Source organism: Thunnus maccoyii, chromosome 17 (genome assembly GCF_910596095.1).
Source record: "Thunnus maccoyii chromosome 17, fThuMac1.1, whole genome shotgun sequence".
Classification (NCBI taxonomy): Eukaryota; Metazoa; Chordata; class Actinopteri; order Scombriformes; family Scombridae; genus Thunnus; species Thunnus maccoyii.
In genome coordinates, this window is record NC_056549.1 from 24,538,096 (window position 1) to 24,549,758 (window position 11,663).

Consider the following 11,663-nt stretch of genomic DNA (forward strand, 5'->3'; position numbering starts at 1 on the left):
AGCGTCCTCCAATCTGATTCATTAAGCCGAGTCAACCAGCAGAGGAGTAGTGACACTTACTGTCATGACTGACTCAAGACTCAGGTCTTCAGCCTTCTAATTCAATAAAATCTCTTCTTGGCTAGACAAAAATGTGAAACATACATGGCTTGTAATTGGTACAGCAGATAGGCTTGGCTAGCTGGATCCAGTCATGTAAATCCCTTATTTTGCTTTCCTTGTGTACTTTTTAAAATGGTGGGACAGATACAACATGAATTCTAACAGGAATTAGGGACATGAAACATTTATCTTGAAAAACTAAACATGAGAGTGCCTATCAGAGCATGTTATCATTTCGTAACTTCTAGCTAGGGCAGATCACCAAATACTGTACATTATTCGACCAGTCAAAAGATTGAGTTCAGCTATTTGTTTTTTTTTAATATATTCTTTCCACAGTATGAAATGTCCCAGAAAAATGATATTGGCCCATATATCTCTACAGATAATTGTATAATTGTAAGTCATTTGTTTTCAACAAGATAATTTTTAATCTTGTAAATTCCTATGAGATAATTACCCAAATTAAAAAACAGGTAGCAAGCAGGTGTATTCAAACATTTTTATTGGTGTTTATTTTTTCAAGTCATAACAGTATGTGTGGACTATATTTGTTTGCATTTGTTTGATACCTTGCAGTTTACATTAAATGACATTGAGATGGATATTATGGATATTATGAGATGGATTGGATATTATACAGCCCTGTCTAGAAATGTTGTCACCAGTCACCACTGGCGTAGTCTTTATTCTTCAATACAGCCACTAAAACTGTGCTTTACTTGTCGTTTACAAGCAGTGGTTTATGTATAGTAGTTTCCTTTATACTATACACTCAGAAACAAACAGAAAGACTTTGCAGGAGGGATTATTTTATGAATTTATATTCAAAGTTAACACAGACATTTCCCAGGACTAAATGAACATCATTCCTAATTGTCATTGGCAATCGTGATATAACATTACAGGAACTCATTCACTTGAATAATAACACACAGTAGAGTTTGACTTTTTGAAGTGCAGCTTTATTGAGCAGGACAGTTTGCAATATCAAGCCATTTTACATTTTTAAAAACCAATTGGAGCTATACCAAAATTACTACATCTCAAGTGCTTCATGAAAACCTGAGACTGCTGTTTGTTAGCTGATCCACCTGTTTCTTGCGTTGCAAACAGTATCTCCAAAATGAATAGATTCAGCCCTGATAACCTGGCTGATCATAGTCTGGTTGTTGTGAGCCACTTTGCAGGCGCAGCAGTTCTTTTGCAAGCCTAGTTAGAGAAGGGAATACAAATAATAAAAAATTAATTGATTCAATATCTGTTGGATTTGGTTTGGCCAGACAATATAAACTGAGGTTTAAAACAGCCTTTTGTTTTTTTAAAGCTTTTTTAATTTTTTAATCTGTCTTGTTGATATCAACAGTAATTACTAGTCAGAATTCCTTACCTTGGAACGATCTTGAGCCACCATCTGCCTCCTAAACAAAGAGATTAAAATGACATAAAATAATAATATTATCTTGTTATTACAGTCAGTCCATTTATTTCTAAATATGTTTGAAATACTAACAGAACATTATGCTCACAGTACTTAGGGTTAGAGTTAATTCGTGCTTACAAATGCAGCTGAGATGCCCGGTGTAATAAAATATTTAGTAAAAAACAACTTAATGAAGTTCTATGTAGTTATTTAGGCTAGTACAGTCAGTGGTGAAACTGCTGTATTTACAGTGTATTCATGCTCATGTTTTACACCAGTTTGTTGATGACAGACTGAAGTATCCCACTTTTTGCGTAAATCCGAGGTCTATCTATTGAAGTCGGCACAAAATGTATGTTATGATCTAGATGTGGTATGAGCCATATGTGTATGTTGAATGCAAAGCTTGTAATCACTAAGTCATGTATGTAAAGGTCAATAACTGGATCCAAAGCCCTCAAAATCAAAGACAAAACGTTTTTAAGCACAATTTCCTTGATGGGACGACTGGAAATATGAGGCCCATTAAAAAAAAAACTCTAAACAGTGGTGTTTTCCATTAGCTCTGAGGCCAAACACCTGCTGTGACATCACTGATTGGAGCAGACAATTGAGAGTTCTCATTTTATAAAACTCGATGCAGCGTAGCTTCATCCAATAACTGAAGGATTTTTTTTTTTTTATCATATCATGTCAACAGCTTTATCTTTATTTAGTCAGGAAAAAAGGCAGCACCCCATAATTAAAAATCAGCAAAAAGAAATCACCTTATGTATTGATCTTTTAGATCAATTTATTTACAGTCAATAGGCTGACAAATCAGCTGACGTGTTTCGGCATAAAGCCTTCCTCAGGGCAGGAGGATCCATTTTAACTGTGGAGGGCCAACTTTTTTCCTGATTTTGTTGAGGAGAATATAAACACAGCTTTTTTTTTTTTTAAAGGCAGAGCACCCAGCTGAATCTCAATCCAGGAGAAACACACCTGTTTTGATATCTCTATTCTAGGTCATGTTGTTAAAATTGACTGAAAATATGGTTGTACAACAAATAATTAGGTTTGAATGCTTCTTCGCTTGTTGTGGTCTGATTAGAATTTGGTGTTCTCTGTGTCTAGCAGTTATGATTAGTTTAGCCACATTGTAATCTAGCATACACACAGAAAAACCCCATTTACTATTCATGTAATAACTTAAAGGAATAGTTCAACATTTTAAGAAATACTTTTATCAGCTTTCTGACAGAGAGTTGGATGAGAAGATCTATACCATTCTCATGTTTGTACGTTAAATATAAGTAAAAGATAGTAAATAAAAAGGCTACAGCCAGCAGCTGGTTTGCTTATCTTATCACAAAGGCTGTAAACAGGGAGAAACAGCTAGCCTGGTTCTATCTGGCCCCCTTTTGGTATAATCTCTACAAACACTGAAGTATTGGCCCCACCAACGGGACCCCCCCGCCCCTCTTGAAAGAAACAAATACATTTATTGATATCATTTACATAATTTATGTGCGCTTGTTTCATTTTATCTCAGTGTATAGAAATACACTGATACGAACAAACACCTTACTGTGCATGTCTATGATGACACTTTTTTCACAGCGCTTAAGCTGAATGAACAGAACAAAACTATGCTGGGAGTCTCTGCTGCCTTTTAGCGTCATTTACAGTCGTGCCGCGTCTATCCTCCCCTGTTCAACAAGCATGAACATGTAGAAAAGCGATATTTTCAACTGCTTTGTCTGCATGTTCCAGCCATTGCTAATATGTTTTACACAACGACAGCGCACTGGTTAGGTTAACAGCGAATTGTTATGAACAAGCTAAAACCAAAGCTGTGTGTTTGTAGCCGAACTGTCAAACCCTCCCCTGCAACCATAGCACTTAAGCCCTCCAGAAACCCAGGGAAAACCCTGCACTCCTGCCTCGTGACAATTTGTCCCGTCAAAGTAGAAAAAAACACAAGTGTAAATAATAAGATGAATCACATATATAGTATTCACTTGTGAGTTATCTTTTCATCCACTATTTGCACCTCTCCAAAAAGATTTGATGCCTCCAAACAGGTTGAGCCATGATGACGACCGATGTCAACACAAGAAACACCAAAACACACTTCCTCCTGAAAACAAGAACATGGTGGCCACAGAATCAACTGTCACAGCTCTCTACATTCACTTTATTATTCATCCAACATTGTGATAACTGTGCAAGTCACAATTTTATTAAGTGCCAAATCTCATCACATATCCTAAGGATTTTGCATTAAGTGAAGCAAAAGGAAGAGGAAATATTTGTCTTGCCTTTTTCCAACTGTTCGTACCAATTGATCGTCATCAAAAAAACATACAAACAAACAAACAGACAAACAAAAAAACTTTAGTCAAAGAGAACAAAGTGAGCAGTTGTGAAACCTACAGGTGATCTGTGTGTCTAATAGTTGTAAGGTACCTGTCTCTTTATAAAGCCAGTATTGAATTCATTTTCTCAGTACTGGTGAATCATTAATAATAATTGTATTTCTCAATGTATTTTGCAATGTCAAGTCCTGTAGACAGATGATAAGGTATTGATCTAATCTCAATGTCTGCTGTTGTCACTTCTACATGTTTTTTCAGCCGTGAGAAATTATTGAAAATATTTTGAGGAAACAAAGTATTTTGTAACAAATATGAAGAACAGTCTAACCTAAATGTAGTGGTAAAATGACTTTGTTAATCACACACATGTGCCAAATACACTGCTGAAGGCCTAAGGCCATTGCTAATATGTTTTACACAACAACAGCGCACTGTTTAGGTTAACAGCGAATTGTTATGAACAAGCTAAAACCAAAGCTGTGTGTTTGTAGCCGAACTGTCAAACCCTCCCCTGCAACCATAGCACTTAAGCCCCCCAGAAACCCAGGGAAAACCCTGCACTCCTGCCTCGTGACAACACTAGTAGTTTGGGGGGGCCCACCACTCCCCCTGAAAAAAATCCTAGGATGCAATCAGTCACTGAATGAATCACTTAATTTTCATTAACAATACACAGGTGTTTTCACTTATTTTGTCTGATTAGATGTCTACTCAGGACTATGTGGGCATGTACAGACTCAGTTGATTGACATCTGTCTCATTTTTATGTTAATGTTGCTGAACTTGTCATGGTGGAACAACTTACACATTTGTCATTCTTATTAGACATTTTGTCCTGTCAAAGTAGAAAAAACACAAGTGTAAATAATAAGATGAATCACATATATGGTATTCACTTGTGAGTTATCTTTTCATCCACTATTTGCACCTCTCCAGAAAGATTTGATACCTCCAAACAGGTTGAGCCATGATGACGACTGATGTCAACACAAGAAACACCAAAACACACTTCCTACTGAAAACGAGAACATGGTGGCCACAGAATCAACTGTCACAGCTCTCTACATTCACTTTATTATCCAACATTGTGATAACTGTGCAAGTCACAATTTTATTAAGTGCCAAATCTCATCACATATCCTAAAGACTTTGCATTAAGTGAAGCAAAAGGAAGAGGAAATATTTGTCTTGCCTTTTTCCAACTGTTCGTACCAATTGATCGTCATCAAAAAAACATACAAACAAACAAACAAACAGACAAACAAAAAAACTTTAGTCAAAGAGAACAAAGTGAGCAGTTGTGAAACCTACAGGTGATCTGTGTGTCTGATAGTTGTAAGGTACCTGTCTCTTTATAAAGCCAGTATTGAATTCATTTTCTCAGTACTGGTGAATCATAATAATAATTGTATTTCTCAATGTATTTTGCAATGTCAAGTCCTGTAGACAGATGATAAGGTATTGATCTAATCTCAATGTCTCCTGTTGTCACTTCTACATGTTTTTCAAGCCGTGAGAAATTATTGAAAATATTTTGAGGAAACCAAGTATTTTGTAACAAATATGAAGAACAGTCTAACCTAAATGTAGTGGTAAAATGACTTTGATAATCACACACATGTGCCAAATACACTGCTGAAGGCCTAAGGTCAAACCTAAGGTAAACTCTCTAACTTTTACTGAAAGCATTCTCTTTCCAACAGAGAAAAACAGAAATATATTCTTCTGTAGAGCTGCCAAGCACCAAATTGTCAAGTAGCTAAGTCTGTATAGCTAGCCTGAATCCAAAAGTGCACTCAAACATGCTTTTAAACACTATCTTGAAATATAAAGGAAGTTGGTTGTCTTAAAAGATGCCTGGTCACAGTAATTGTATAAGAACTTTTATCAGAGATCAACACATTGATGCTCATGAACACTGTGACACGTAACATCCAGATTGAACAAGAGAAACACACAGAAAGAGGCAGTAAGGACTCGTTCACACAAATTACAGCGCAGTTTTCATTTTCTTTGATCAGAATTGTGCCAGAAAAGGGAACAACTACTCCATGGGAGAAAACACAAAGGTTTATTTTGGTGGCAGACATCAGACATGCCGCACCTTTAGAAGGAAAAAACAGTTTAACTTCAGCAGCACTGTAAATGTCCATAAGAGTCAGTGAAACAGGTGTATTTCAGTTTTGTGTGTTTTTTTTTGTTTTGTTTTGTTTTTTGTGTGCGTCTTTGATAGCAGTGAACTGACAGGAAAATGAAGCATTACATGCAGCAAATGTCCCGAGCCAGACCCGAACAGGGGACACTGCAATCACATGTTCAGTATCTAAACCTGTCACACACTAAGACACCCCTTCTTTGCAATCTCTGGAATTGTTCAGTGACTTATGCTCCTTGTTATGCTATCTGTTAATGCTGTATCAAATACAAAAACTCCTGAGTCTGGAATTATCTCATTGATTGTGTATTTATCAGGAGTTTGTGGTGCTATTTATGCAGCGCTGTTCCATTAACCTGTTTGCAAAATAATTGTACATATGGAGATAGGGAAAAGAATGAGGTGGAGACCTTATATGTTTTTTAACCAAGTGAATGCGCCACTCAACTATATATTATACACTACTCCACCAAGAGGGAGGGCGGTGCATTAATATCAGAGCTGTGCTGTTACTTAAAAAGTCATCCAGTATCCAACCATCTCTGTGCCCAATGATTGAAAGGTCCACCTCTTTATAAACTGACCTCCCATCACGTACCTCTTATATTCTTTAATAAGTTTACTTAACAGAGTACCAGCAGCTCATAAACAGACAAGTGAAGGGCAGAGAATGAGAGAGGCTCACACTCAAGTTCTGCTCTTTTGTGGAGGGCTCTAGGTGATGATTGGTTCCTTCAGATTTTGAATCAGCCAATGACTTTTTGTACTGACACCCACAGCTGGAAATCAATTTGCTGACGGCACCTGGAGAGAGAGCAGGAGCAGGAGAGAGAGAGAGAGAAATTGAGGGAAGAATATACACACAAAAACACAGTGCCACTGACATAAAATATTGTATGTACTCAAATGAAATGATGCAATCATGATTGGAGGTACAGTAATATAGAGATAACATCTGTGGTTTTACAAGACCTACAGTACATGGACCAGATTACTATAAATCTGAGGCATTTCACAACATCCTCATCTAATTTTAATCAGAAACTGACCACACTCTTTTTTCCCATTTGCCTTACTCACTGCAAGTCACAATCATGACTCTTAGTTATTAAAATGAAATTATGCAAATCTGTCAGTCCTATGAGAATGTCAGTTTCGGCAAAATTAATAAATAAGTAAACTTTTATTTTAAGTGATTTTGATATTGCCACAAGATGACAGAATGTGGCTTGACCACAAGATGTCTGAATTATTTACAGGTATGGATCCAATTTAAATCTAGAAACTCCAGGTGACTCATTTATTTATCATACTTTACACTTTTGCCATACCACATATTCTTTATGGATTTACTTGTGGCTGAAAATATAACTGTTCCCTTCTAGTAAGATATACCAAAGTAAGCCTGAGGGCAGAATCAGGGGTGAATCTTACTGGCAGAGACTGTGAAATGTTTGAGGCCCAAAACACAGCAGATGTGGAGTGTTTGTGCAACAACTCTTACTTTTGGTAGTCCATGTTAAATAATTGCGTGCATGCGTTGTAAAAACTATTATTGTGGGTTACACACAGAACCAAATAACAGCTCTCAGAATTTATATATATTAATCTACAGACACACTGAATTCATAGAAGTCTGATTCAAGTAATTCTACAACACATATTAGTTAAATAACTGTGTATATCCCCAAGAACTTACACATGTGTACATGTAAGGGAGAAAGAGTGAATGAGTTAAGATAAGACACGCTTTATTTATTGTCCCACCCTTTTTGAATTGCCTTGACTTCATTGTTGTCTTCATATATAGTATGTCAAAAATAGTAGTTCATAATGTCACTGTGTTTGGTGGTGGCAGAAAAACAACACCAGGTTCTTCTGGTGTGGTGTAGTGTGATTATTAACAACTTTAACACTGAAATTAAAGCAATTAATTTGGTCATTTGGTCAGTACAGTGGTTGTACTTTGCTGTGTGATACAACTATTTTACCTGTCCTTGATATAATTCTGCCGTGTGCTCAGTTACCTCAGTGGAAGTGGGAGCTTTGTCAAAAAATATGCATTACGAAATTTGACAAAATAGTGTTTGTACTGGTCTGTACAGTACTAGCTAGTCTTAAAGGTTGGTTTGTCTATAGCAATCTATAGATTATTATAAGATATATACACTAAGATCCCTTTTGTAAAGTAATTTTAGAGAAAATGTATAAATGCCTTTCTACTGTTATTGACACTTACTGTAGGTATTAACTTAGAGAGGTCATGTATTAATTATACTCTTTAGTGACCAAAATTTTTCTTAAATTGTTAAAAAATCTTTATAAATCTTTCAGTTTTACCTTTCTAATCCCCTTCAAAGCACTCTCCTTGAGATGTGAAACACTTTTCCCAGCACTTTTTCCATGTTGGTGAATCTTCTCCCTTTCGTCCCAAATTTTTTCCACAAGGCTGTAAGCATACGCTACCTAGTGACTGATAACTCCACCCTTGTCCCACACTATCAATGGCTTCTGGAAATTTTTGAATCTCCCTCGTACACGTAGCAGTATTTTCCCAGACTGTGAGACATGTATCTGTATGGTTTCCAAGATAACATTCTGTACATCATGGTCGCCTAGTGTTGAAAAAACATTTCATGTGTAGGTTAAAAAAAGAAGTATTCCAGTAGTACTTAGTGTATATACATACTTGAGTATATACACTAACTTGTGTGTCCTACATTAGGACTTTAAACATTTTCGCTTATAGTGCCAATATGATATCTGAGTTCTGATATCAAGTCAAGTTGAATCACATTTATTTATTGAGCACATTTAAAAGCAACGCAAGCTGACCAAAGTGCTGTACAGAACAAAATCATGCAATAAAAACAGAATGGAAGACTAAAAACAAGACAACCACGTAACAAGTCGCACAAATTAACAAACATAGTTGAGGCATAGAATGAGAGCCTATTTCAAGTGCATCAAAATGGTAAAGAATAAAAGTATGTTTTGAGTCTGGACTTCAAGGAATCAATGGAGGGGGGAGATCTGATAGAGAGGGGGGTGCTGTTTCACAGTCTAGGGGCTGCACGAGCAAAGGGGCAGCCCCTCCTGAGCTTAAGATTTGTTCACGAGACAGCCAGAAGCCCCAAGTTAGATGACCTGAGAGTCCTGGAGGTGGAATAAGGGGTTAAAAGGTCAGAAATATACAAGGGATATACAATTGATCCTGAACTGCACTGCAAGCCAGTGGAGAGTGGCCAGAATGGGGCTAATTTGGTCTGCCCCGTGTACAGGGAATTGCAGTAGTCTAAGCAGGAGGAAATTAAGGCATGGATGACTTTTTCAAGGTCTTCGAATGAGAGGAAAGACTGGATTTTAGCAATAGTATGGAGCTGAAAGCAGCTAGCTTTTACTACTGCATTGACCTGCTTGTCAAACTTTAAAGCGGAGTAAAATATCACCCTGAAGTTTTTAACATGGGGTTTGACAAAGGTGGACAGGTTGCCTAGGCTGTTGGAAATTGATTTGTTGGAGTCAGAGGGGCCAAATAGGACAACTTCAGCCTTGCTCTCATTTAACTGCAGGAAGTTTTGTGCAATCCAACACTTGATGTCCTCAAGGCAGTCCATAAGACTGAATAGATTGCACTGGTCATTTGGTTTCAGGGGGAGATACAACTGTGTGTCATCTGCATAGCAGTGGAAGGAAATGTGGTTCCTTTGGATGATTTGACCAAGGGTGTAAAGACAGAACAAGATGGGACCTAGGATGGAACCCTGTGGGATACTGCAGGAGAGACTAGCTGGGGGAGAGGAAGAATTGCCTATGCTGACAGAGAAGCTTCTATTGCAGAGGTAGGATGCGAACCAGTTTAAGGCAGAGCCAGTAACACCAACCCCATACCTGAGGCTGTTGATTAAAATGTTATGGTCTACTGTGCGCTGAGGTCAAGTGGAATCAGGGCGGCACAGTCACCTGAGTCAACGGAAAGGAGCAGATCATTGGATACTTTCAGCGAGGCAGATTCTGTGCTACAGCGGGCCCTAAAACCAGACTGGAATTTTTCCAAGATGTTATTTTGGTGTAAATGGGGCAGGAATAGATGTATGATAACCTTTTCAAGAACTTTTGATAACAATGGGAGTTCAGAGATTGGTCTGTAATTACTAGGCAGGGTTGGGTCTAGGTTGGGTTTTTTCAGGAGGGGCTTGAAGCAGGTTGGAACAGTACCAGTGGCCAGGGAGCTATTGATTATGGAGAGGATACTAGGACTAGCTGTGTCAAAGACTTCCTTCAGGAGAGAGGTGGGAACCATATCAAGGGGCAGGTTACGGGTTTCAAAACAATCTTTATAAGAGGAGGGTAACAAGATGGATTGAAAGCTGTCCAAGGTGGATGAACAGACCACTGAGAAAGCTAGGTCACGGGTGGAGGGGTCAAAGTTGGGCATGATATTTGAGAGAAAGTCAGCAAATTGTCAGATAAAATCTTTATGTATTCTTGGTGGATGATAGACAAGTGCAATTAAGAGGCAATTCATTTGCAGGCCTACTTTAATTAATTGCACCTCGAAGCTGGAGAAATGATCAGGATTTAATAGGTGACAGTTAAAATGTTTTTTGAACACAATGGCAAGACCCTCACCTTGTCTATGACAATGGATCTAGGTGTGCAGAAAAGGTACAGTCATCAGGACAGAGTTCAATAAATGGGGCAAGCTCATCAATGTTAAGGCAAGTCTCTGTCAGCAGGAACAAATTAAATTATTTACATTTGCTTTTCTGGGGGGTGGAATGTAGTTTTGATCTGCTGCAATTAATTCTAATGGGATGGTTGAATCCACTAGTGACAGAGATAGCAGAGAGTATATTGAGACCACCATACACATAAGGGGAGCTAAAGGGGGCAATAACTGTAGATGGCTGCATAGAAGGGGAACTGATGTCTAGTGAAGAGCGAGTGAGCTGAGCAGGGACACATGTGGTGGTGATTACAAATGGTCATGGACGTTGTGAGGACTGGACCACATGCTGAATATTTGCCAACAGCATTCGGCTACCCCACCTGTTGGGATGAATCCCGGATCCCAGAACAAGTTAAAACTGTCAACTGCTGTTTATCCCTACATGCAGCACTATTCTTGTGATGGAAGTTGGGAGTGAGGGCAGTAAATCAATGAGTTTGTCCAGAATGACAGGGACTGTGGCACCAGGGAAACAGAGTGTGATAGCATTAATGAAATGGATCTCCCTGGTTATGGAATCTCCAATGATTAATGTGGTGGGGTGATGAGAGGATGAGGAGGTAGTGTGCAAGCTGGACTGCAGGGGCATCACCAGGATGGACTGGAGCCTCAACCATCAGGGATATGAAGTGGTTAGAGAGAGTTTAAGGAGGTGGTGGAGAAACTCTCCTCTAACCAAATCCCTCCTTCGGCTGTGATGAATCACCTTAGCCCAGGACAGCTGTGATGGCCTTGGAGTGGAGCTGTGAACCGGGGTTATTCCCATGCCGAGCTGGTGCTGGCAGCTTCAGTTTAGCGGTGGAGGTTGTGGTGTCCAATGCCCCTGCAACCAGCTCACGTTTGGAGGAATGGCCGCTCACTTTGGTTGCAGGACTCTCCAGGAGGGCTGGC

The 11,663-nt window shown here is 38.6% G+C and overlaps 1 long non-coding RNA gene across 1 annotated transcript; it reads right to left on the reverse strand.

The window, feature by feature from the left end:
• Positions 1 to 1,071: 1,071 nt before the first annotated feature.
• On the reverse strand, positions 1,072 to 6,697 carry LOC121882093. The gene is made up of 4 exons (XR_006092014.1): positions 6,639 to 6,697; positions 3,529 to 3,647; positions 1,493 to 1,523; positions 1,072 to 1,314 (listed from the first exon to the last, which is right to left on the reverse strand). It is a non-coding gene; the product is annotated as an uncharacterized LOC121882093 (long non-coding RNA).
• Between the last annotated feature and the right edge of the window lie 4,966 nt (positions 6,698 to 11,663).